Raw genomic sequence first — 26,212 nt, forward strand, 5'->3', positions numbered from 1 at the left:
GAGATCTTACCACTTCAGATGCTCGCCACGGACAGACTGCCGTGGTCCCTTCCTGAGGGTGGCTCACAAATACAAACGGAAGCGGCCAGAGGGGCAGCTTCCTATGCCAACATCACAAGCGACTGACAGGACCATACTAGGAATAGAAACCTCTTTGCTTTTAGAAAGCGTAGCTACCTGTTCCGACGTTGGTCCTACTGTTCTCTAGCAGACAGGCTTGTCTGCTACCCTCAAGTATGCAACTAGAAATACGTTTGCTCATTCATCCTCTCACACAGGAGGGAAGGGGGATTACAGTATCTTATCATATACAGTATATAAAAGAAAGCGGATGTAGGTTCCGTATGAGACTGTGTGACATGAATTACATATAAACTGTGTTTTAAAGTGTAGTAGTGTGACAGATCGTTCTTGTTTATGTGTAAAACTAACACGTTCCACTGCTCAGTCTCCTCCCAGGTAGTCAGAAACGCCACAGTAAATTTAGACGAGGAATTTATGCCGTAAATGACAACAGATTTAAGAAATTAACATGAAAGGAATCCAGCAGAGACCTTTCAAGGGACGTCCTGTTATGGCTTACCAGTGCGTTAATACGTCAAAAACTACACGCTACGACAAATCCCGCTTAGCAAGTGAGCAACGTTCAGACTAGTGGCGGGGAATGCTTCCTAGCAGTATGGGGAGCTCACGATTCCTTTGTCACTGGCGGATGATGCGTGGACCAATCACGGGTATCCATTTCGTCCTCCTGTAACACCGCAGTAGCCTGAAGATGGTGTAATGGAACAACGAAACCGGTTGCGTAAATAAATGCAAAAGATATGGCTGCAGGTGTCTTAATTTCCATTCCGTGTGGAGCATTCTAGGTCCTTTAACTATCGACTACAATGATGGACATAAAAAGAAATGCACCATTTAATTCATCCATGGTATTATTAGGATGATTCGAAAATGGGACTCCCCTAAAAAGGAAAAAAAAACTGACCTCATTTTTACAGAATATATCTGGTCTGTCATCGGACGTATTTGCACATTTACACTTCTTGAGCCTAGTTATAAACAATCTCCCCGAATTAACCGAAATAGTTTAGTGGTTTTGCTTCAGGATGGCTACCGAATACTATCGGAGTGGCGTGGAGTATACGCCATGGCGCATCGCTCCCGCCATCTGGAGAAAATCATGTACCACACACTACTGATTAGATGTCGTTAGTGACAATACCTATTAATCTACGCTCTGAAACACTGTGACCATAATCTCCAGATGCTGATGTGAACGTGTTAATACGTTGCGTTTTTCTTTCGTAGTCCCGGGATGCTCTGCGGGCACACTACCTGGATATCCGGGAATTTTACCTGCCTTCGTCTCTTGTCTAGTGGATAAACGTCGATTCACATCATTATTTAAACCAGGAGTTGAAACACAGATAGTGGTTGTACAGTGTGTGCACATAAGGCGAAGGCCGTGGACAGTGATTTTATTCTAAATACAACTGTAGTAAAAGTAGTCGAAACAGCGTAAGTAAAACTTTCACTTAGGAACTTAACCTGAAGTTACACGTTTGTGAAGGTGTAGGAAATAGAAAAGAAATAAAATAAATAATAAGAGGTGTAACTTTGATAGGGGGCTGCATTTCATTCTATAATCTTTCATGCAACACTACTATGACATCATCTATTAACTATTTAGTAAATATGATGAACAATATACTTATGTTTTAATAAAGGGAGATAAAACATAAAAATAAATATATTTATGCCATATCAACTAATAGGTGTATACATGACGTGTCTTCTAGTGTTTTATAAATTAAAAAAAAAGTTTTAAAATTTCAAAAAGTTTTACCCATTTGACGTAATTTAAATGTTTTAATAATAATAATAACGGACTCACAAGGAGTGAACATGCAAATTTTATTACTTTATGATAAATATGAAATAAGTCGGACGACAATGTAAGAATTTTGCTTATGTTTCATTTTATGTAATTAAATTTGAAGTGGTTTACTTACCTTGAGGTTTATATGTAGTTCATATAGATGGCGCCAGGTAACCAACCGATGTGTTCTCCATACAGACCGCCTTCGGCGAACAGTAGTATTCAATGAACTGTGGATGAAGCCCGACTAACAGGCATTACAAGCATTGATCAAAAATGATAGTGGTATGTAATATACAAACCATATGAGTTAAGCCATTAATTGCAACTTTTTTATGACATCATCTAACTATGTACCTTTTTGTATACTTACAAGGGAACCTCCCCATCGCACCCCCCCCCCCCCCCCTCAGATTTAGTTATAAGTTGGCCCAGTGGATAGGCCTTGAAAAACTGAACACAGATCAATTGAGAAAACAGGAAGAAGTTGTGTGGAACTATGAAAAAAATAAGCAAAATATACAAACTGAGTAGTCCATGGCAAGATAGGCAACATTAAGGACAAGAGAAAGGCAAGAGCGCCGTAATCTCGTGGTAACGTGAGCACCTGCGGAACGAAAGGTCCTTGGTTCAAATCTTCCATCGAATGAAAAGTTTAATTTTTTATTTTCAGTTTATGTGACAAACTCTTTTGGGAGTGATTATCACATCCACAAGAAAACCTAAATCGGGCAAGGTAGAAGAATCTTTTTACCCATTCGCCAAGTGTACAAGTTAGGTGGGTCGACAACATATTCCTGTCATGTGACGCACATGCCGTCACCAGTGTCGTATAGAATATATCAGACGTGTTTTCCTGTGGAGGAATCGGTTGACCTATGACCTTGCGATCAAATGTTTTCTGTTCCCATTGGAGAGACACGTCCTTTCGTCTACTAATCGCACGGTTTTGCGATGCGATCGCAAAACACAGACACTAAACTTATTACAGTGAACAGAGATATCAATAAACGAACGGACAGATAATAACTATGCAAAAATAAAGAAAGTAAAATTTTCAGTCGAGGGAAGACTTGAAAGCCCGCATCTCGTGGTCGTGCGGTAGCGTTCTCGCTTCCCACGCCCGGGTTCCCGGGTTCGATTCCCGGCGGGGTCAGGGATTTTCTCTGCCTCGTGATGGCTGGGTGTTGTGTGCCGTCCTTAGGTTAGTTAGGTTTAAGTAGTTCTAAGTTCTAGGGGACTGATGACCGTAGATGTTAAGTCCCATAGTGCTCAGAGCCATTTTTGAAGACTTGAACCAAGGACCTCTCGTTCTGCAGCTGCTCACGCTACCACGGGACCACGGCGCTCCTATTCTCATATGGTCCACTATGTTGTTTATGTAGCCCATGGACTACTCAGTTTGTATATTTTGTTTATTTTTTCACAGTTCCACACGACTTCTTCCTGTTTTCTCAATTGATCTGTGTTCAGTTTATCAAGGCCTATCCACTGTGCCAACTTATAACTAAATCTGAGGGGGGTGCGATGGGGAGGTTCCCTTGTTAGCATTGAGAATGGCTACTTTGTAGCTGAAATCTAGATGTGCCAATGAAATAAAAAAAAATTAAAAAGGAAGACTGATAGCTGAAATCTATTGTTTACAAGTACTACTATCACAGTTGCTTTAAATTCCATCCCTTCTTCAAAAAATGAAAAAGAGAATAACTGGTCCCGCGATACCTTTTGCGTGACTTCCGTACCATCTGCCTGGCCGAGTACAGTGTGACGTCCGTTGTCTGTGACCCGTGAACCCGCCGGAGAGTGGGGTCGCCATTTCCTGCCGCACAGTGATTTCCGCTTGGCAGAGCCGTCTGTGGCCACACGGGAATCTCTCTCTGGAAGGTGCAGCTCGCAGAACGTTAATAAGGCTCTGAGGGAAGTTTACGGTCTAAAAGAGATCGCGTGGTCTCGTAACCCCCCCCCTCCCCTTTTTCACCAGGTGGCACTTGTGAGTTGTTGAGGTGCGCGGGAGAAGGAAAGGAGGCCTCATCTCGTTCATTTCAAATGAGCCAAGACGTCGAGGATCTTATTCCTCTCACAGTACAAAGTAAGCAATACAAGAAACTGACCCTTTTCCGCTCAGAGTCCGAATGTAGTCGTCCATTGAATATGTTCTGTTATAGGCTCGACATACAGGGGAGAGTCAAAGTAAAGGAAAAATTTTGATACGGAAGCTGTTATTGGGGAAACAAAACCACAAGCAACATTGTTTTTCCACGTAGTCTCCCTCAACCTCTTTGCTCTTGATGTCTCTGGAGTAATCTTTGTGGCATCCACTCGCACACCGAGTGAGGTGGCGCAGTGGTTACACACTGGACTCGCATTCGGGAGGACGACGGTTCAATCCCGCGTCCGGCCATCCTGATTTAGGTTTTCTGTGATTTCCCTAAATCGCTCCAGGTAAATGCCGGGATGGTTCCTTTCAAAGGGCACGGCCGACTTCCTTCCCCGTCCTTCCCTAATCCAATGCGACCGATGACCTCGCTGTCTGGTCTCCTTCCCCAAAGCAACCAACCAACCACTCGCACATTGCCTCCACAAGTTCGTGGACTGAAGAAACATTAACTTCGTTCAGGTGCTCGCTCACCGTACCAAAAAGGTCAAAATCACCCTAAGCTAGGTCACTCCTGTACGGTGAGCGTTTCAGCAGTTGGAAACCAAGATTTTTCAATCTACCTGATTAATTCCACAACCGTTTGCTCACAACGATTAATGGAACTCAGTACGTTATTCTGGATGGGGAATAATCCACAGAAGCTAAAGTGTGTGCGTGCAGGAAGCGTAATATGACCTACGATGACATTTTATCAGGCAGGCTCAGCAGCGCTACAGATTGTTCGTTGACGATGCTATTGTGTGCAGGCAAATACGATCGTTGGACGATCGTAGAAACTGCAGAAAGAGTTCGTCAGAATTTCGATTGCGTGTAATGAACGGCAGCTCTATTCAGTTATGCCGAAATCTCAGCTAATGCTTATAGCTAAGGGGGAAAACCCGATAGTATCGCATTACTATCTTGATCGTGAACGTTAGGTTTTGGTGGTGAACAGTACGTTTCTCCGTCGTTACCTTTTTTGTTACCTACTTTTGTCTGCCCGCCTTTTATGATTTCCCTTTTTAGAGACATCCATTCCTTTTAAACTGCACTGACTAACCTGGTATTTATTGCCGCAGTATCCATATCCTTAGAGATCTTCAATCGCATCTAATAATTCCTCTCAGTACTTCAGTATCGCACTTCTTTGCACGTTGGTTCTTCCTGACGATTCTCTTACATAGGCTTTTCACCATCACTAAATTTTCATCTGCGCCCAAATCTACTCCGGGGTAGGCTTACAGTCTGTCTAATTTCGGAATCTCTCTCTCACCATGGCGCTGAAAGTTGAGAATATTACCGAACTAGCAGTTTAATAAGTCATGGTTGCAAAATATCATCACGAATTCTTTAGAGAAGAATGGAGAAACTGGCAGAAGTCTCGGGGAAGATCAGTTTGGATTCCTAGGAAAGGCAGAAACATGTGAGGCGATACTGACTATAAGACTTACCTTAGAAGATAGTTTAAGAAAAGGCAAACCTACGTTTATAGCATTTGTAGACTTAGAGAAAACTTTTCACAATGTTGACTGAAAGACCCTTTTTGAAGTTCTGAAGGTAGCGGAGGTAAAATTCAGTGAGCGAGGTCTATTTACAACTTGTACAGAAACGAAATGGCAGTTATGAGAGTCGAGGGACATGAAAGGCAAGCAGTGGCTGAGGACGCAGTGAAACAGGGTTGTAGCCTATCCCCGATGTTATTCTGTCTGTAGATTGAGCAAGCAGTAAACGAAACCAAAGAAAAACTTGAAGTGGGATTTAAAGTCCAGGGCGAAGAAATAAAAACTTTGAGGTTTGCCGATAACATTGTTATTTTTGTCAGAGACAGCTAAGGACTTGGAAGAGCAGCTGAACGGAATGGGCAGTGTCTTGAAACTAGGATATAAGATGAAAATCAACTAAAACAAAGCAAGGATAATGGAATGTATTCAAGTTAAATCAGGCGATGCTGAGGGAATTAGATTGGGAAACGGGACACTTAAAGTAGTAAATGGGTTTTGCTATTTGGGCATCAGTATAACTGATGATGACCTAAGTAAAGAGGATATAAAATGTAGACTGGCGATGGTAAGAATAGCATTCCTGAAGAGGAGACATTTGTTAACATGGAATATAGATTTAAGAGCTAGGACGTTTTTTTTTTTTTTTTTTTTTTTTTTTGTCAAGTATATGGAGTGTAGCCGTGTATGGAAGTGAAACATTAACGATGAACAGGTTTAGACAAGAAGCGAATAGAAGGTTTTGAAATGTTGTGCTACAAAAGAATGTTGAAGATTAGATTGGCTCTGAGCACTATGGGACTTAACATCTGTGGTCATCAGTCCCCTAGAACTTAGAACTACTTAAACCTAACTACCCTAAGGACATCACAGACATCCATGCCCAAGGCAGGATTCGAACCTGCGACCGTAGCAGTCGCGCAGTTCCGGACTGAGCGCCTAGAGCCGCTAGACCACCGCGGCCGGCGAAGATTAGATGGCTTGGCCACGTAACTAATTAGTTTACCGAATAGAACTATGGAGAAAGGAAATTTGTGGCACAATATGACTAGAAGAAGGGATCGGTTGGTACGATACATTCTGAGACATCAAGGGATCACTAATTCAGTACTGAAGGGAAGCATGGGGGGGGGGGGGGGGTAAAAAAGACCAAGAGATGAGTACAGTAAGCAGATTGAGAAGGATGTAGTTTGTAGTTGTTATTCGGAGATGTAAACCTTGCACAGGATAGAGTAACTTAGAGAGCTGCATCAAACCAGTCTGCGGGCTGAAGACCACATCATCTCACCGTGACGTAATCCAGCTGGAATCTTCCAGTGTCACGAGGCTTTTTCAGTTATACCTCCTCCTCTCGTGATTTTTGAACATTGTAACACTATGTGTGTTCCGGCTGGAATAGTATTGAAAATGGATAACACTGCTTCGACATGCAGTGGCTTGTGGAGTATTTGGCTGGATTTACAGTGTGGCGCACGAAATGTGTTACCATTTTGTTTTTGAATATTAACTTTATTGTCAATACAATCTGAGAGGAACATATACAATGAAGAGCCGTCCATGGAGATTTGTTCTAACTCAGCACATGCTCAATATGTCCAGCATTTCTTCAAAGAAAAAGGTTCCAATAAGTCCGTGACTGGAAATTGCTGCCCACGGTGTAATCCTCGGAGCATAATGTTGTCGTTCATGAAGCACTTGTGTGCTTTCGGTGGCCCAAAAGCGTACATTTTTTTTTTTGTTAACCACACCGTCTAAATGAAAATGCGCCTCGTCTGAAAACCAAACGTTGTTGAGAGTTTCTTCCCTATCCTCCGCCGACTGAGCAAGCAGTAGTCTCTGCTGCTTGTATTCTTCAGTGAGCTTCTGTGCACAGGTCATCTTGTATGGGTACATATTGAGGTCACTTTTAAGAATGCGTTGAACGGAGCGCCTGGATATTCCCAGTTGCACTGCTGCCTTTCTACACGATTTCCCGGGACTTCTCCGTACAGCAACTCGTACCGCTTCAATATTCTCCGGCGAACAAACAAGCTTATACGAAACTTCCTGGCAGATTAAAACTGTGTGCCCGACCGAGACTCGAACTCGGGACCTTTGCCTTTCGCGGGTAAGTGGCACTTGCCCGCGAAAGGCAAAGGTCCCGGGTTCGAGTCTCGGTCGGGCACACAGTTTTAGTCTGCCAGGAAGTTTCATATCAGCGCACACTCCGCTGCAGAGTGAAAATCTCATTCTGGAAACAGGCTTAGGCCGAGGTCGCTTCGCTTCCAATACTGTTCATCCCTTTACAACTTTATCGTACAACCTGTGGATGGTCTTCTTGCAAGGGACCCATCGTGTGTTACTCTGTTGTCGAAAACGCCTCCGAGTCACAGCAAGGCTTTTAGTTTCATGAAAAAGTAACACAACTGCCGATCGTTGCTGTGTCGTCAGTCTTCCTTTGTCAGCCATTGCTGCTCACTAGCCTCCTAGCGGCAGTATCGTGAATTACACGTCATTTCGTAAGTCATTCGTTTTTTCCAAGCTCTGCTGGTGCTGCTGCTGTAGAGATCCCAGGGGGATATCTAATGTGCGCCGTAAATTGCGAAAGAAACAATTGCTAACACATTTCGTGCGCCACCCTGTAGATGCCGTTGTTGAATTAGTACCGTGAGGTTACTGAGCAAAAACTGAAAATTATTGTTGCTCGTAATTATTGAATTTTCCCTTGAATATCTTTGGCTGTTTCGAAGGAACTGCCATACTCGCTGATAAAACTCGATGTCATCATAGTCATCATCAGTTATCTGCTATATTAGCAGGTCCTTTGCCTCTCCATTTTCTGTGATCCATTGCTTCCTTCTTAAGGCTGCTGTATGTTGTACCGTCCATCATGTCATCCAGTATCTGGAATCTCTTGCTTCCTCGCTTCCTTTTCCCTTCTCCATAACCTTCTAAAGCTGTTTTTATCAGTCCGTCATTCTTTCTTAATACAGGGTGTTTCAAAAATAACCGGTATATTTGAAACGGCAATAAAAACTAAACGAGCAGCGATAGAAATACACCGTTTGTTGCAATACGCTTGGGACAACAGTACATTTTCAGGCAGACAAACTTTCGAAATTAGAGTAGTTACAATTTTCAACAACAGATGGCGCTGCGGTCTGGGAAACTCTATAGTACGATATTTTCCACATATCCACCATGCGTAGCAATAATATGGCGTAGTCTCTGAATGAAATTACCCGAAACCTTTGACAACGTGTCTGGCGGAATGGCGTCACATGCAGATGAGATGTACTGCTTCAGCTGTTCAATTGTTTCTGGATTCTGGCGGTACACCTGGTCTTTCAAGTGTCCCCACAGAAAGAAGTCACAGGGGTTCATATCTGGCGAATAGGGAGGCCAATCCACGCCGCCTCCTGTATGTTTCGGATAGCCCAAAGCAATCACACGATGATCGAAATATTCATTCAGGAAATTAAAGACGTCGGCCGTGCGATGTGGCCGGGCACCATCTTGCATAAACCACGAGGTGTTCGCAGTGTCGTCTAAGGCAGTTTGTACCGCCACAAATTCACGAAGAATGTCCAGATAGCGTGATGCAGTAATCGTTTCGGATCTGAAAAATGGGCCAATGATTCCTTTGGAAGAAATGGCGGCCCAGACCAGTACTTTTTGAGGATGCAGGGACGATGGGACTGCAACATGGGGCTTTTCGGTTCCCCATATGCGCCAGTTCTGTTTATTGACGAAGCCGTCCAGGTAAAAATAAGCTTCGTCAGTAAACCAAATGCTGCCCACATGCATATCGCCGTCATCAATCCTGTGCACTATATCGTTAGCGAATGTCTCTCGTGCAGCAATGGTAGCGGCGCTGAGGGGTTGCTGCAATTGAATTTTGTACGGATAGAGGTGTAAACTCTGGCGCATGAGACGATACGTGGACGTTGGCGTCATTTGGACCGCAGCTGCAACACGGCGAACGGAAACCCGAGGCCGCTGTCGGATCACCTGCTGCACTAGCTGCGCGTTGCCCTCTGTGGTTGCCGTACGCGGTCGCCCTACCTTTCCAGCACGTTCATCCGTCACGTTCCCAGTCCGTTGAAATTTTTCAAACAGATCCTTTATTGTATCGCTTTTCGGTTCTTTGGTTACATTAAACTTCGTCTTGTTGCAACAACACTGTGTTCTAGGCGGTGGAATTCCAACACCAGAAAAATCCTCTGTTCTAAGGAATAAACCATGATGTCCACAGCACACTTGCACGTTGTGAACAGCACACGCTTACAGCAGAAAGACGACGTACAGAATGGCGCACCCACAGACTGCGTTGTCGTCTATATCTTTCACATCACTTGCAGCGCCATCTGTTGTTGAAAATTGTAACTACTGTAATTTCGAAAGTTTGTCTCCCTGAAAATGTACTGTTGTCCCAAGCATATTGCAACAAACGGTGTATTTCTATCGCTGCTCGTTTAGTTTTTATTGCAGTTTCAAATATACCGGTCATTTTTGAAACACCCTGTATATGCCCAATCCAATTTCTTTTTCTTCTCCTTATTACATCTAGTAACTGTCTTTTCTCTCCCACTATTCTCAGTACCTCTTCATTTTTTACTCTGTCCATCCAACTTATTGTTTCCTTCTTCCGCCCTGTCCAGATCTCAAAAGCCTCCAGCCTTTCTCTGTCTTTTTTTCCTCATAATCCATGTAGTGTAACTCGATGCAGCGCGCGGTTTTAAGGGTAGGGCAGTGGCAGGACTGGTGCGTTTCCGGCCGGCGTGCAGTTGCAGCGGGCGCGGATGCAGCGGGCGCAGTGCGCCTGCGCGGGCGGCGTGACCCCCACCTGCGGCCTGACCCCCGGCGCACAATGGGCGCTCATCACGCATGCGCGGTCCGCCGCCGTCGCCTCCAATGCGACCCCGTGAGTTACGGCCGGCCCGGCCGCCGCTGCGTAAATTTCTGCTGCTCGCTCGCTCGCCGCGCGCTCTTCGCGGGCCCGCATTAATAACTTGAGCGGGCTGCATCTGCCGCTCCTCCACTAGGGCTTGCGTTCCTTTTTTTCCTCCTCGCTCTCTCCGAGTTGCAGACGGCCGCGGAGTCTCCGCTCGTAAGATCTGTGGCTTGTTGCCCACCTTCGCCGTACATACTACCCGCAATCACTTCCGTGTGCTGACGCGCTTCGGCCCAGGGCAGTATTTGCTAACCGTAGAGGAGCGTTACTTACACGTCGTGTAAAGACCTAATACACTACTGGTCATTAAAATTGATACACCACGAAGATGACGCGCTACAGACGCGAAATTTAATTGACAGGAAGAAGATGCTGTGATATGCAAATGATTAGCTTTTCAGAGCATTCACACGCGATTTGCGCCGATGGCGACACCTACAACGTGCTGACATGAGGAAAGTTTCCAACCGATTTCTCATACACAAACAGCAGTTGACCGGCGTTGCCTGGTGAAACGTTGTTGTGATGCCTCGTGTAAGGAGGAGAAATGCGTACCATCACGTTTCCGACTTTGATAAAGGTCGGATTGTAGCCTACCGCGATTGCAGATTATCGTATCGCGACACTGCTGCTCGCGTTAGTCGCGATCCAATGACTGCTAGCAGAATATGGAATCGGTGGGTTCAGGAGGGTAATACCGAACGCTGTGCAGGATCTCAACGGCCTCGTATCACTAGCAGTCGAGATGACAGGCATCTTATCCGCATGGCTGTAACGGATCGTACAGCCACGTCTCTTCCCCGAGTCAACAGATGGGGACGTTTGCAAGACGACAACCATCTGCACGAACAGTTCGACGACGTTTGCAGCAGCATGGACTATGTGCTCGGAGACCGTGGCTGCGGTTACCCTTGACTCTGCATCAAAGACAGGAGCGCCTGTGATGTTGAACTCAACGACGAACCTGGGTGCACGAATGGCAAAACGTCATTTTTTCGGATGAATCCAGGTTCTGTTTACAGCATCATGATGGTCGCATCCGTGTTTGGTGTAATCGCGGTGAACGCACATTGGAAGCGTGTATTCGTCATCGCCATACTGGCGTATCAGCCGGCGTGATAGTATGGGGTGTCATTGGTTACACGTCTCGGTCACCTCTTGTTCGCATTGACGGCACTTTGAACAGTGGACGTTACATTTCAGATGTGTTACGACCCGTGGCTCTACCCTTCATTCGATCCCTGCGAAACACATTTCAGCAGGATAATGCACGACCGCATGTTGCAGGTCCTGTACGGGCCTTTCTGGATACAGAAAATGTTCGACTGCCGCCCTGGGCAGCACATTCTCCAAATCTCTCACCAATTGAGAACGTCTGGTCAATGGTGGCCGAGCAACTGGCTCGTCACGATACGCCAGTCACTACTCTTGATGAACTGTGGTATCGTGTTGAAGCTGCATGGGCAGCTGTACCTGCACACGCCATCCAAGCTCTATTTGACTCAATGCCCAGGCGTATCAAAGCCGTTATTATGGCAAGAGGTGGTTGTTCTGAGTACTGATTCCTCAGGATCTATCCACCCGAATTGCGTGAAAATGTAATCACATGTCAGTTCTAGTATAATATATTTGTCCAATGAATACCCGTTTGTCATCTGCATTTCTTCGTGCTGTAGCAATTTTAATGGACAGTAGTGTACTATTTCTGCAATAATGGTGCAACTTCGTGCCTCTACAGCTTTCATCGTAGTTAAGAAGATTACATTTAGTATCGTCGAGTAAGGAGAACGCTGGAACTAACCTCCTGTGCAATCAGGCTCCGAAGACGCGATGCCGAAAGACCGCCGTAGCGTCTTCTGCCAACGGCTGCATTGGATGCGGTGTGGATGAGGATACAGCCTTCACAGCTTGGAACAAGTATTTCTCGTTCAAGTAGATCCTCAACTGTTCTCACAAGACTGCATCCCTCTTTCTTTCCGCTAACGAAAACGTCCTGGCACTACCGTGAATCGAATTCATGCCCTCTGAGGATTCACTAGCTACGTAGGAGGACGGGGGCTAGTTAGTCATAAGATTTATGAGATTTTCCTACTATGATTGGAAAGATATGGAAGAAAGCTGTTCTTTCACAGTACTTAGTTCACCAGTCCAGCGGTATCCGTCAAATGTTGCGACCGACAATCTTAGACCTACTCGACTGACTTGAATTATATACATCTTTTATGCTGTGTACTATTGTTTCTATCAAATAACTTGCAGTTTACTTGGCGTCCAAGTAGAGAATTCGACTAAGACTATAATCTGAAATATTTTACGATCGTTACTAGATCATCTGGCGAGAAGTTAGTGTAATTGTAACTAAAAAAAAAAAATCATTTCCCCGAGAGCAACAATAACTAAGCTTTCAGTTAACGTGTTTACTCATCACTGATTAAATCGGTAAATACATTTAGTATGTTATCAAATAATGGAAAATCCAGGATGGAATAATGGTATTATGAAAAGGATACATTACTACTCACCATATAGCGGAGATGTCGGGTCATAGATAGGCACAACAAAAAGACTGTCACAGAAGTAAGCTTTCGGCCAAAAGGTCTCCTTCCGAAATAGACGATCACACACACACTAATTATTAGTTTTTGGACGTGTGTGTGTGTGTGTGTGTGTGTGTGTGTGTGTGTGTGTGTTACCTAATCTGTTGACGTCTAATTCGGAAAAGCAGACTTTTGGCTGAATGCTTATTTGTGCGACAGTCTTCCAGCATTTCCGCTATGAGCACTCTATCTTGATAATAGTGTCATCTAGTGCGTAATATTGATAATACACTGTGTTTTCAGCGTCAGCGGCTTACAGACGTTTAGAAAATTCCTACAGATACACTACGGACAAAATTTTGTGTTAAACCTGCACTAGGGAAATAGAATATTTTATTATACAACTTAATGTCGCTGGAGAATTAAGACAAATTGTCGCAATCGTAGGAATGGCTGGAGCGGCAGCGACGATCTTTTCAGTAGGTATTGAGTTCCGACTTAAGTGTTGAGACAAGTCTCTTCTAATGTGTACTAAATTTCACATTATAATATTTTCACACGCGCATTAGGCCAATCACACAGTTACAGACTTTCAGGGATGATGGAGACGAGTAGATGCACAAATTGGAGGACAGGAATTCTGGTCCTCAAACGACCGAGTCGAGCGCTTATAAGCGAAAATCGTTCTGGTATCTCTGACAATGGAATGCATGTACATGACTTTGTTGCTGAGACTGCAGGCGATGTAGCTTTCAGAGGTGGCAGTACGGGCCAAAACAAGAAAAAAAATGCCAGTAAAATTGGGCTCCAAAATACGTACCCGAACAGCTAAGGGCAATTGTTAAATAGAGGAGATGTGTGTGACAGTAGCGAAGTTTAACATATGTCCATAGCTCCTCAGGTATGTATTTTAGAACCCATGTTTACCAGACATTTTTTCTTGTTTTGGACAATACGACCTCCTCCGAAACTTGCTACCCTACAATCTCAACAACAACAACAACAACAACAGTGCCGGGACATGTATTCAACCGTCGGAGACATCAGAACGATTTTCGCTCCTAACTTCCGACGTGTCGTTTCCGGATCAGTGTCCTCTACCTGAGATTAATACATTTATCTTTCTCCATCATCCCTGAAAGTTCGTAACGTCATCCCGGAATGACCCTCCGTAGATTACTACAGCCCAATCCTTGAGTGACAGTTAACTCTGCCGACAAAATTTTTCTGGTTGTTCAGCGGTGTTGGAGTATTTTATGATGAGGGACCCACAGACATCTGGCGTTCGTTACAGAATTGCATATCGTTTGGTTTATTTTCTCGTTTGTCTTTGCGTCTCTAGTGCACGACAAATATCTGCAAAACAGTGCGAATGTCGACAGTACGCCCTGTGTATCTTGTCTGCAATGTGTAAGGAGTTAAGTTTGCGAGACTCTAGTCGATGCTCCCTTAGAACCTGGTTGCTAGGATTCTTGCAGCCACGTAGGTAATACACAAAACTGCTGGGGTTCTTTAGCTTGTAAGACAGCCGATGATATCCAGAATGAGATTTTCACTCTGCAGCGGAGTGTGCGCTGATATGAAACTCCCTGGCAGATTTAAACTGTGTGCCCGACCGAGACTCGAACTCGGGACCTTTGCCTTTCGCGGGCAAGTGCTCTACCATCTGAGCTACCGAAGCACGACTCACGCCCGGTACTCACAGCTTTACTTCTGCCAGTACCTCGTCTCCTACCTTCCAAACTTTACAGAAGCTCTCCTGCGAACCTTGCAGAACTAGCACTCCTGAAAGAAAGGATATTGCGGAGACATGGCTTAGCCACAGCCTGGGGGATGATTCCAGAATGAGATTTTCACTCTGCAGCGGAGTGTGCGCTGATACGAAACTTCCTGGCAGATTAAAAATGGGTGCCCGACCGAGACTCGAACTCGGGACCTTTGCCTTCCGCGGGCAAGCGCTCTACCAACTGAGCTACCGAAGCACGACTCACGCCCGGTCCTCACAGCATTACTTCTGCCAGTACCTCGTCTCCTACCTTCCAAACTTTACAGAAGCTCTCCTGCGAGAGTAAAGCTGTGAGTACCGGGCGTGAGTCGTGCTTCGGTAGCTCAGTTGGTAGAGCACTAGCCCGCGAAAGGCAAAGGTCCCGAGTTCGAGTCTCGGTCGGGCACACAGTTTTAATCTGCCAGGAAGTTTCAGCTGATGATATGTCGCTGTACACTCCGTCGTGAGCATGGTGGGCGACATTTTCAGCAGAACCTATAAGGGAACCTTCTGTATTTGTTACGCGGTGAAGTGTACATTCAAAGAACAGATTGAATGCACTGTGACAAAAGTGCACGTGTTTCTTCTCTGTGTGAGTGTTGTTGCATTACTCTGTTTTTTTTTTATGTTGTACGTTTTGCATTCGCTTTTTCACTGTTCAGAAACAAAGGTAACTGGGCTAACAAACTTGAATAGGTGTAAATTACATTATTCCACAGTAAAGAGCAACCGGAGACTATGCGTTGCTTACACAAAATCACTCAGAATACGTCATCCAAGAGTCGCTGAAATTGAGCTGTGGAGTACGGTTTCGCCCTGTATTAAAGTCACTGTGTAATTTACATATTTTCTACAAGAAATGGTTATGTAACCTTTGTTATTACGAAGACTATATTTCCTAACAAGGGAACCTGCCCATCGCACCCCCCTCAGATTTTGTTATAAGATGGCACAGTGGATAGGCCTTGAAAAACTGAACACAGATCAATCGAGAAAACAGGAAGAAGTTGTGTGGAACTATGAAAAAAATTAGTAAAATATACAAACTGATTAGTCCATGCGCAAGATAGGCAACATAAAGGAGAATGTGAAGTCAGGAGCGTCGTGGTCCCGTGGTTAGCGTGAGTAACTGCGAATTGAGAGGTCCTTGGTTCAAGTCTTCTTTCAACTGAAAAGTTTACTTTCTTTATTTTCGCAAAGTTATAATCTGTCCGTTCGTTCATTGGGGTCTCTGTTCACTGTAATAAGTTTAGTGTCTGTGTTTTGCGACCGCACCGCAAAAACGTGCGATTAGTAGACGAAAGGACGTGCCTCTCCAATGGGAACCGAAAACATTTGATCCCATGGTCATAGGCCAACCGATTCCTCCACAGGAAAACACGTCTGATATATTCTATACGACACTGGTGACGGCATGTGCTTCACATGACAGGAATATGTTGTCGACCCCCCTAACTTGTACACTTAGCGAATGGGTAAAAAGATTCTTCTACCTTGCCCGAGTTAGGTTTTCTTGTGGATGTGATAATCACTCCCAAAAAAGTGATGAAAACATAAGAGTTTGTCACATAAACTGAAAATAAAAAATTAAACTTTTCACTCGATGGAAGACTTGAACCTAGGACCTCCCGTTCCGTAGCTGCTCTCGCTAAACACGGGACCACGGCGCTCCTTGACAGCCATTATCCTTGATGTGGCCTATCTCCGCATGGACTACTCACTTTGTATATTTTACTAATTTTTTCATAGTTACACACAACTTCTTCTTCTTTTCTCGATTGATCTGTGTTCAGTTTTTCAAGGCCTATCCACTGTGCCCACTTATAACTAAATCTGAGGGGGGTGCGATGGGGAGGTTCCCTTGTAAGTAATACCAGTGCGTCTAGACACAATAGCTCCGTATGTTTCGTAAACGCGTGCAGTAGAAATCTGCCACTCTGCCGACAGTACTGGGCATGCCATCATACTGCCACACGACCGTTGCATTCCTTACTGGGAGATTGCGTTTGGCGAATATTCTTCTGGTGTTACTGAGTGAAGCACGGTATTGGTTAAATTGCAGGCGAACCCATACGGAATGTCATTTAGTTAATATACGAGGGCTGAGTGAAAGTAATGCCTCCACCTTCGTTAACTGGGTTTGGACGGGAATATTTTAATAAATCACACGCAGAAATAATCCTTAGAATGTGATCTTTAATTACCAACATTCACTTTCCCGCATAATCACCAGCCAATTGTCCGCCTGCGTATCGTAGCGGTAGCGTTAGCGCCTGTCACGCAGGGGCCCGCGTTCGATTCCCGGCAGGGGACTGGGTGTTGTGTGTTTTTTAACCATCATTGACTCGTAAGTCGCCGAAGTGGTGTCAACTAAAAGGACTTGCAACACGGCGGCCGAACTCCCCCGAATGGGGCCTCCCGGCCAACAATGCCAAACGATATACCAGTCAATTGGATACATTTCTGCCAACGATGAACAAGTTTTCTGAAGCCGTCACGAAATAAGTCGACAGTCTGTTTCCGCAACCACAGTCTTGCAGTTCTCTCAACGTCTTCATCAGAAGCATAATGTTGTCCCCGCAGATTGTTTTTCGTTATCGGGAACAGATGGAAGTCAGACGGTGCTTAATCTGGACTGCATGGAGGATGGCGTACGGTGGTGAGATTCAGTCTGTGGTGGCACGTGAAGTGCGTGGTTTGGCATTGTCATGCTGCAGGAAAACATTTCCCTTTTCCTTTCGGACCCTTGTTAGCCGTCGTGTCAGAGTTCGCACCGTTGTGATGCACCGCTCTGAACTTACTGTTGTTCCACGATCAAGGAAATCAACATGGATAACACCTTCTGCGTCCCTGAACACTGTGGCCATGATTGTTCCAGCTCAGGGCTGCTTCTTTAATTTCTTTTCTGGGGGCGAGTCTGTGTCGATATTCCATAGACCGACGTTTCGTCTCTGGGTCCTAATGGTGTGCCCACGTTTCGTCTCCTGTCACAATTGAATGGAGAAAGGCGTCACCTTCGTTCTCGTAACGCGAGAGGAGTTCCTGGCAACTTTCAAGTCTATGCGCTTTCATTTCAGGACTCAGCATCCGGGGTACCCATCGGGCACAGACGTTCCGATAGCCAAGCAAAGCAATAATGTTCTTGTGCAACGCCGATTGTCCTAGCAGTTTCTCTCTGAGTAATACGACTATCGTTCTGAATCAAACTGTGCCCGCATTCCGTGGTCGTGCGGCAGCGTTCTCGCTTCCCACGCCCGGGTTCCCGGGTTCGATTCCCGGCGGGGTCAGGGATTTTCTCTGCCTCGTGATGGCTGGGTGTTGTGTACTGTCCTTAGGTTAGTTAGGTTTAAGTAGTTCTAAGTTCTAGGGGACTGATGACCATAGATGTTAAGTCCCATAGTGCTCAGAGCCTTTTGAATCAAACTGTCAACATTTTGCTTTTGAAACTCGGTGGTTGCTGTCACAGGACGCCGAACTCTCTGTTTGTCACGCAGGTCAGATGTTCCCGCCTCAACATCTTTAAACTTACTCGCCCAACGACGCAGAGTACTCACGTCAATGCAATCACCATAAACTGCTTTCATTCTCTGATGAACCTCCTTTGGGGTGACACCTTCTGCTGTCAAGAATCTAATGACTGCACGTTGCTTAAATCGCGTTGACCGACCGTCTACGCAGGGTTCCATAAAATGGTTCAAATGGCTCTGAGCACTATGGGACTTAACTACTGTGGTCATCAGTCCCCTAGAACTTAGAACTACTTAAACCTAAGTAACCTAAGGACATCACACACATCCATGCCCGAGGCAGGATTCGAACCTGCGACCGTAACAGTCGCGCGGTTCCGGACTGCGCGCCTAGAACCGCTAGACCACCGCGGCCGGCGCAAGGTTCCATACTTTACACTGTAACAACAGCCGGCCGGTGTGGCCGAGCGGTTCTAGGCGCTACAGTCTGGAACCGCGCGACCGCTACGGTCGCAGGTTCGAATCCTGCCTCGGGCATGGATGTGTGTGATGTCCTTAGGTTAGTTAGGTTTAAGTAGTTCTAAGTTCTAGGGGACTAATGACCTCAGAAGTTAAGTCCCATAGCGCTCAGAGCCATTTTAACTGCACCACATAACCGTTCCATGCTAACGCTTCTCGCCAACCGGAGCTGTAGAGAAGAGGCTACGGAACAGGCCAGTACCTGCCGCATACCAATGCTGCCAACTGTTGAAGAGTTACGAAGGTGGAGGCATTACTTTTCAGTCAGCCCTCGTGTCTGTACTTCATAATGCAACTTTGAATGAACAGTGTTTTGGCACTTGAAGCCGTTCTCCTCACGAGGGCTACGCACCAGCGGCGGTCATTAATTCGGGCTCATAAACCCGCTTGGAAGCAGTGAGGGATCGTGGAGGCGGCGGTGTCGGGTGGTCCTGCCGGGTGGCGACGTCTCAATAAACCGCGAAGAATCTTAATTGTGCGGTGGGGCCAGCGCGTGACAGTCTCCGCCTACCGCAGACCCGCGCATCAGCAGCGCCAGACACCTGTTTGTTACCACCCGCCTGCTGGCTGTTGCTGCCGCTGCCGGGTCTCGGCTACTGACGATTGAAGGGACAACAATTCCCCGCGGAAAGTTACCCAAGCCGCACAGTTGCTCCCTCCAAGTACTACTTGAGCCTGTAGGTCTGTATCTGCATATACCGGGTGATCAAAAAGTCAGTATAAATTTGAAAACTTGATAAACCACGGAATAATGTAGATAGAGGGGTAAAAATTGACACACATGCTTGGAATGACATCGGGTTTTATTAGAACAAAAAAAAAAGCAAAGTGCACAAAATGTGCGGTAGATGGCGTTGGATAGCAAAACTGCTACCGTGACGGGTGAAAGGTACGCCGATATGTTGCAGAATCGCATCATCCCCAGCCTGGCTGATAAACACCTGCTGGAACGTACGATGTTTGTGCAGGATGGCGCTCCACCCCATATTGCTAGACGCGTGAAAGATCTCTTGCGCGCGTCGTTTGGTGATGGTCGTGTGCTCAGCCGGCACTTTCGTCATACTTGGCCTCCCAGGTCCCCAGACCTCAGTCCGTGCGATTATTGGCCTTGGGGTCACCTGAAGTCGCAAGTGTATCGTGATCGACCGACATCTCTAGGGTTGCTCAAAGACAACATCCGACGCCAATGCTTCACCATAACTCCGGACATGCTTTACAGTGCTGTTCACAACATTATTCCTCGACTATTGTTGTGGAATGATGGTGGACATATTGAGCATTTCCTGTAAAGAACATCATCTTTGCTTTGTCTTACTTTGTTATGCTAATTATTGCTATTCTGATCAGATGAAGCGCAATCTGTTGGACATTTTTTGAACGTGTGTATTTTTTTGGTTCTCATAAAACCCCATGTCATTCCAAGCATGTGTGTCAATTTGTACCTCTCTATCTACATTATTCTGTGATTTATTCAGTTTTCAAATTCATACTGACTTTTTGATCACCCGGTCGGTGTACACCACAATCCACCGTGTAATGCGTGGCAGAGCCTACCTCGCGCCTTAACTAGTTACTTCCTTTCCTGTTCCACTCGCAAACAGAGTCGTGACGTAAATTCATACATTGGTGGCGGTATAATCGTTCCGCAGTCAGCTACATATGCAGATCCTCTAAATTTTCTCAGTAGTGTTCCTCAAGAAGAATGTCACCTTCCCTCCAGGGATTCCCATTTCAGGTCCCGACGCATCTCCCTAATACGAGGGTTGGAACGTAAATAGTGGCAACTATTTATTCACAACCGATACAAAAGAGCTACATGCATACCGTTAGTAGAGCCTGTTCTGTTGGTGTGAATGGAGCGGTCTACTGCCTGTCGAATCCCTGGAACAGTTCAGAAGCGAATGCCACGAAGTGGTTCCTTCATCTTCGGAATCAAATCGAAGTCCGGCGAGTATGCTGGATAGTACAGTACTTCCCAGTCCTATCGACCGAACAGAGCAGCCACAGCTTGCGCTGTATGCGTCCGCGCATTGTCGTACTAACGGATGGGTGGGTTGCGCAGAAAGTGTCGCCGCTTGTTTCGCAAAGCTGGTCGCAGGTGATGCTACAAACACGAACAGTAATACTGTGCATTGACGGTCTGCCGTGGAGGAACGTAATGCGTTAGGATAACACCATCACAGTCGTACACGAGAGTAACTATACCTTTCACCATACTGGGGCTCTGAAGCACTATCGACTTCCACGGCGAGCCATAATGACGCCATTCGTTGGATTGGCATATCGCTTTTGCCTCGTACGATGTGGCCCTTGTCTGATCCAGTGTTACGATACGGCGTAAGAAAGCCTCTCCTTCACGCTCACGGCGTTCCAAGTCCATCTGAGCAGCGTCGTAACGCATCCATTTCTGCATTTCCGTGAAGTCATGCGGAACCCATTGTGATGCAGTTTTTCGCATGCCCAGGCGTTCCTTCAAGATGGGAAGCATAGTCGTATGCGCTAACCCGCTTTCGTGGGCGAGCTCACGAATCGAATGGCGTCGATCACTGTCCACTAAAGCGGCAACAGCATGCACGTCTTCTTCTTCAGAGACGCTAGGACGACCTGCCCGATGCATGTCTCCCACAGTTTGCCGACCTTCGTTGAAAGCTTTTACCCAACGTGCCACTTTTCTGTACGGCAATGCCGATTCCCCGCACGCCTCTTGAAGACCTTGATGACACTGTCGTGCTGTACGACCTCTGGCACACTCAATCTTGATCCAACGCCGTTGTTCCTGCTTCGAAAACAGTGACGCCGTTACGTTAGACCGGTCGCTCACAAGTGACTGTGTTTCCCTCGATTGTAGGTTCAAATGGTTCAAATGGCTCTGAGCACTGTGCGACTTAACTTCTGAGGTCATCAGTCGCCTAGAACTTGGAACTAATTAAACCTAACTAACCTAAGGACATCACACACATCCATGCCCAAGGCAGGATTCGAACCTGCGACCGTAGCGGTCACGCGGTTCCAGACTGAAGCGCCTTTAACCGCACGGCCACACCGGCCGGCTCATCGATTGTAGGGACGCCGGTGACATGGGACGGGCGAGTCCATTTGTTCGGAGGTAAGGTAAGTATGTCAACAAAGTGTGCTATCAGCGACAATAGTAGATTCCATTGCACAGTGCCTCCACAGCAGTGTTGCCACTATTTGATGGCTCAAATGGCTCTGAGCACCATGGGACTTAACATCTGAGGTCATCAGTCCCCTAGACTTAGAACTACCTAAACCTAACTAACCTAAGGACATCATACACATCCATGCCCGGGGCAGAATTCGAACCAGCGACCGCAACAGCTGCGCGGTTCCGGACTAAAGCGCCTAGAACCGCTCGGCCACAGCGGCCGGCGTTGCCACTATTTGAGTTCCAACGTACGTATATCAAACTCTGTGGTTGGCTGCTTCAGTTACAATTGCTGTGTTGACGTTTATTACGTGACGTGATTTGCAACTTCCAGGCATCCGCGTAGGGGTGTGCATTATCTTTTATCACTGAATGGCGTGCCATTTCTTGATTATGGACACGACATACACAGTCGCTCCTACATACGCATTTCTACCTGGGTGTATCTTTCCTTGAGGAAAACGGACCGTTAACCAGAAAAGCTGTCGCCGTGGCGCTGCCCCTATTCACGGACTGCATACGTCAATTCATTTTAGGTTATTTTATCGACTGGGCGAACGATTTTGAAGCACGTTTTAGGCAAACGCGGTCACAAGGGAACTGACAACGAATTTTTGGTATTTTTATTTATATTTGCATCCATATCGACTTCGTAAGATTCTTGTAGAACAGTTCTGATGATGAAGGCTTGCTCCCACGAAACACGTGAGTTTTAATGCTTTTTTTTTTAATGTGAAATGTGGTTGACCCTACGTTTTAACATTTTAATGTGACACCCATGCATCGTGTTCATCGTCAATATACGAGGGTCACTCCAAAAGAAATGCACACTATTTTTGTAAGCGTACAGTTTTCATTCTCCATTTGTGAAAGTCTTACAGTGTGTAGATACATCCTTCCCGCTCGTTTTCAAACTTAGTTCAACCTGTTCCTATGAGTGGCGCCGTCACAGCATGTCTTCAACACGGCTGCTACACGTGACGTTCGTCAGAAGCAAAGTGCTGTCATAGAATTCCTGTGCTGTGGAAACGAGACAGTGGGAAACATCCACAAGAGGTTGAAAAAGGTGTATCGAGATGCTGCTGTCGATTGCAGTACAGCTAGTCGGTGGGCAAGCGGGTTACGCGATGAGAGCGGGCACGGCAATATTGAGGTTTGTCCTCGCAGCGGCAGGCCTCGTACTGCACACACTCCAGACAATGTGCAGAGAGTTAACCACTTAGTGACTGCTGACAGACGCATCACACTGAACGAATTGTCACGCTGCGTTGGGATAGGGGAAAGAAGTGTTTGCAGAATACTGAAAGTGTTGGCGTTAAAAAAGGTTTGTGCCAGGTGGGTTCCCAGGATGTTGACAGTGGCTCACAAAGAAACAAGAAACACGGTATGCAGCGAACTTTTGGAACAGTACGAGAATGGTGGAGATGAATTTCTTGGAAGAATTGTGACAGGTGATGGAACATGGCTCCATCATTTTTCACCAGGGACGAAGAGGCAATCAATGGAGTGGCATCATGCAAATTCACCCAAGAAAAAAAAATTCAAAACCACACCTTCTGCTAGAAAAGTTGTGGCTACGGTGTTTTTCGTTTCCGAAGGACTCTTGCTCGTGGAAATCATGCCAAGTGGAACCACCATAAATTCTGATGCATATGTGACGCCACTGAAGAAACATCAAGCTCGACTGAGTCGTGTTCGACCACATCGGCAAAAAGCGGGATGTTTCGATGTTGGACGACATTGCACGGCCACATGTCAGTCGAAAAAACCATGGAAGCGACCACAAAACTCGGGTGGACAACACTGAAACACCCGCCTTACAGTCCTGACCTGGCTCCATGTGACTATCATCCCTTTGGGAAACTGAAAGACTCTCTTCGTGGAACAAGGTTTGAAGATGATGACTCCCTTGTGCACGCTGCCAAACAGTGGCTCCAACAGGTTGGGCCAGAATTTTAACGTGCGGGTATACAGGCGCTGGTTCCAATACGGCGTAAGGCAGTTCAGAGGGATGGAACTTATGTGGAGAAATGACAATATTGCTCGTAAAGGATGTATCTACACACTGTGAAACTGTTAAGGGGCTCCGGAAAGGCTCAAAATCATGAAAAGTTCAATTTCTACTTTTTTGCGTTTTCTGAATCTGCAGACTATTACCTTTTAATAGATATATAATTTATTCAATTCCGAAGACTACAACTATTTTTAAATTTTTTTTGAAATGTGTTCTACATGGGCGTGACCCACTGTGGCGCTGTTAAACTGCTGTCAAATGGTGTTATTATTATCGTCCGTGTTCATCAGGTACATTTTAGTGATGTGAGATAAAGTATGTGTTGTGGCTAACCTGTGAGGGTTCAATATATATCGCTGGTGTGATTGTCGATTGTTTCATGTTTATTTACTCTGTCGTTATCTCGAAAATATTCGTAATTAATTCTGTTTCTTGAGTCTCTGTTTTGTTGAAGTATAATAATGAGTAAAAGTAAAGTTATTAGAAATCCTCTGAAGGCTTTTAAGAAAAGGAGAAATGTTGGAAAGCCAAAGGTATGTGTTATTACTGTAAACAATAAAGACGATAACCAAGTGAGTGAACCTAACCTCTCAAGTACACCTGCCCATAGCAGTCAAAGTGGGAAAGAAAATACTTCACAGAAGAAGCTTGGTTCAATGAGTGAAAACTATGAATGTTTTATGGGCAAATCGGATGTGAATGAAATATTTGATATGTCGGTTCTCAAAGGAATTTTTTCAAACTGTGTAAGATGTATTCATCGTAGTGAAGTTGGTCTGGAACTCTCCATAATAAAGCACGTAGGACTTGCTAGTGAAATACAACTGAAATGTGATAAGTGTTCATACATGACCACCTTTTGGAACAGTGTTGCAGTAACTGCAACTGAAGAAAATGGTAGCAAAATCTACGAACACAACAACGAGCGATGCTTGCTTTAGACAAGGAACGCCTTCGGGCTGCAGACAGGGCTGTAAAGAGTCTAGAAATACAAGCAAGAGTAAACAGGAGGAGGAACAAGAGGAAGATGGAGGAGGAGTTTGCAGAGGATGAAGATAATCCATCCTATGGACCTGGAATGCACTAAAAAGTTAATCCAATCTTTGTCGCTCGATTCCCAACACTTTTATTTTCTCATACTAATTACATGTTTTCTAAGGATCTTCCAAACATATTTGTTTCAAACTTTCAGTAAATGTTACACAGTACCTTCTGCATAATTTAACTCAGCCTTTTTCCAAAAAACTGTATATTTTTGAATATATAAATAAAAAATTGCAAAAAAATGTTGTGAATTTTCATTACAATTGAAAAAAAAATCATCTTTAATAACTGAACTAAAATTTTGTAAAATCCCTGTGTTAAGTAGTAGCCCATATTCCAATAAATAATGTGTAAGAAGTTCAACTTCCTACCTCAAATACTTTGTGAGGAAGGATGTAGTTTATAAGCGTTATTTTAACATTGCAAGTATAGGGCGTTCCGGAGCCCCTTAAACATGTAGAATAAAAGATGGATTTAAAAAAAAAGTGGGGTGGATTTCTTTTGGAGTGACCCTCGTAATTTTAAATTACGCTGTGTGCTAGATTCCCTCTTTCCAATAATTATTCTCGCTGGCACCTGGTTTACGGCGCGCCCGCACCGTGAGTACGTGCTCGTGACGACAGGTTCACCGGCGCCTCCTGCCGGCCTACACACCGCCGTCATTGCTTATCCTGTTTGCCACCTGCCCAGCCCTCTGCTTTTACGCCTCTGTGTCGCCGCGGTTGCGCCTCTTGTGTGCCGGGCCGCTCTCCGCGCCGCCGGTGTGAGCCATAAACTTAACGAATGCGCCATCAATTCGCAGCGTCGGGCTCACCGCACCCGCGTCCTCGTTAAACAGTCCCAGCGGCTGGCTGGAGGCGCCACGGTTAAGCCGACGGCGCGCGACCGTAAAGCCGGCTGTTCACTTACTTACACGTTCGCACGTACCGCCACCTGCCCTTCCCACCGCACCGCCCGTGTTACCTTACTCCCGTCTCGCACGACCTAACAGCCCACACCGGCTCGTAGTAACTCCGAGGCGACAGTAAACCGATCTTCGCTTAGCCCCCGTCACGTTACTTTGACCCATGAGGTGGCAAGAGCGTCGGCTTCGATCGACTCGCCAAGCGAAACCTACATCTACATACATACTCTGCAACCCACCATACGGTGCGTGGCGGAGAGTACCTCGTACCACAACTAGCATCTTCTCTCCCTGTTCCACTCCCAAACAGAACGAGGGAAAAATGACTGCCTATATGCCTCTGTA

At 45.7% G+C, this 26,212-nt stretch overlaps 1 non-coding gene across 1 annotated transcript; it reads right to left on the minus strand.

The window, feature by feature from the left end:
- Window positions 1-14,896: 14,896 nt before the first annotated feature.
- On the minus strand, window positions 14,897-14,971 carry Trnap-cgg. Its single transcript has one exon. It is a non-coding gene; the product is annotated as a tRNA-Pro (tRNA).
- Between the last annotated feature and the right edge of the window lie 11,241 nt (window positions 14,972-26,212).

Source organism: Schistocerca piceifrons, chromosome 3, assembly GCF_021461385.2.
Source record: "Schistocerca piceifrons isolate TAMUIC-IGC-003096 chromosome 3, iqSchPice1.1, whole genome shotgun sequence".
In the NCBI taxonomy this organism is placed as follows: domain Eukaryota; kingdom Metazoa; phylum Arthropoda; class Insecta; order Orthoptera; family Acrididae; genus Schistocerca; species Schistocerca piceifrons.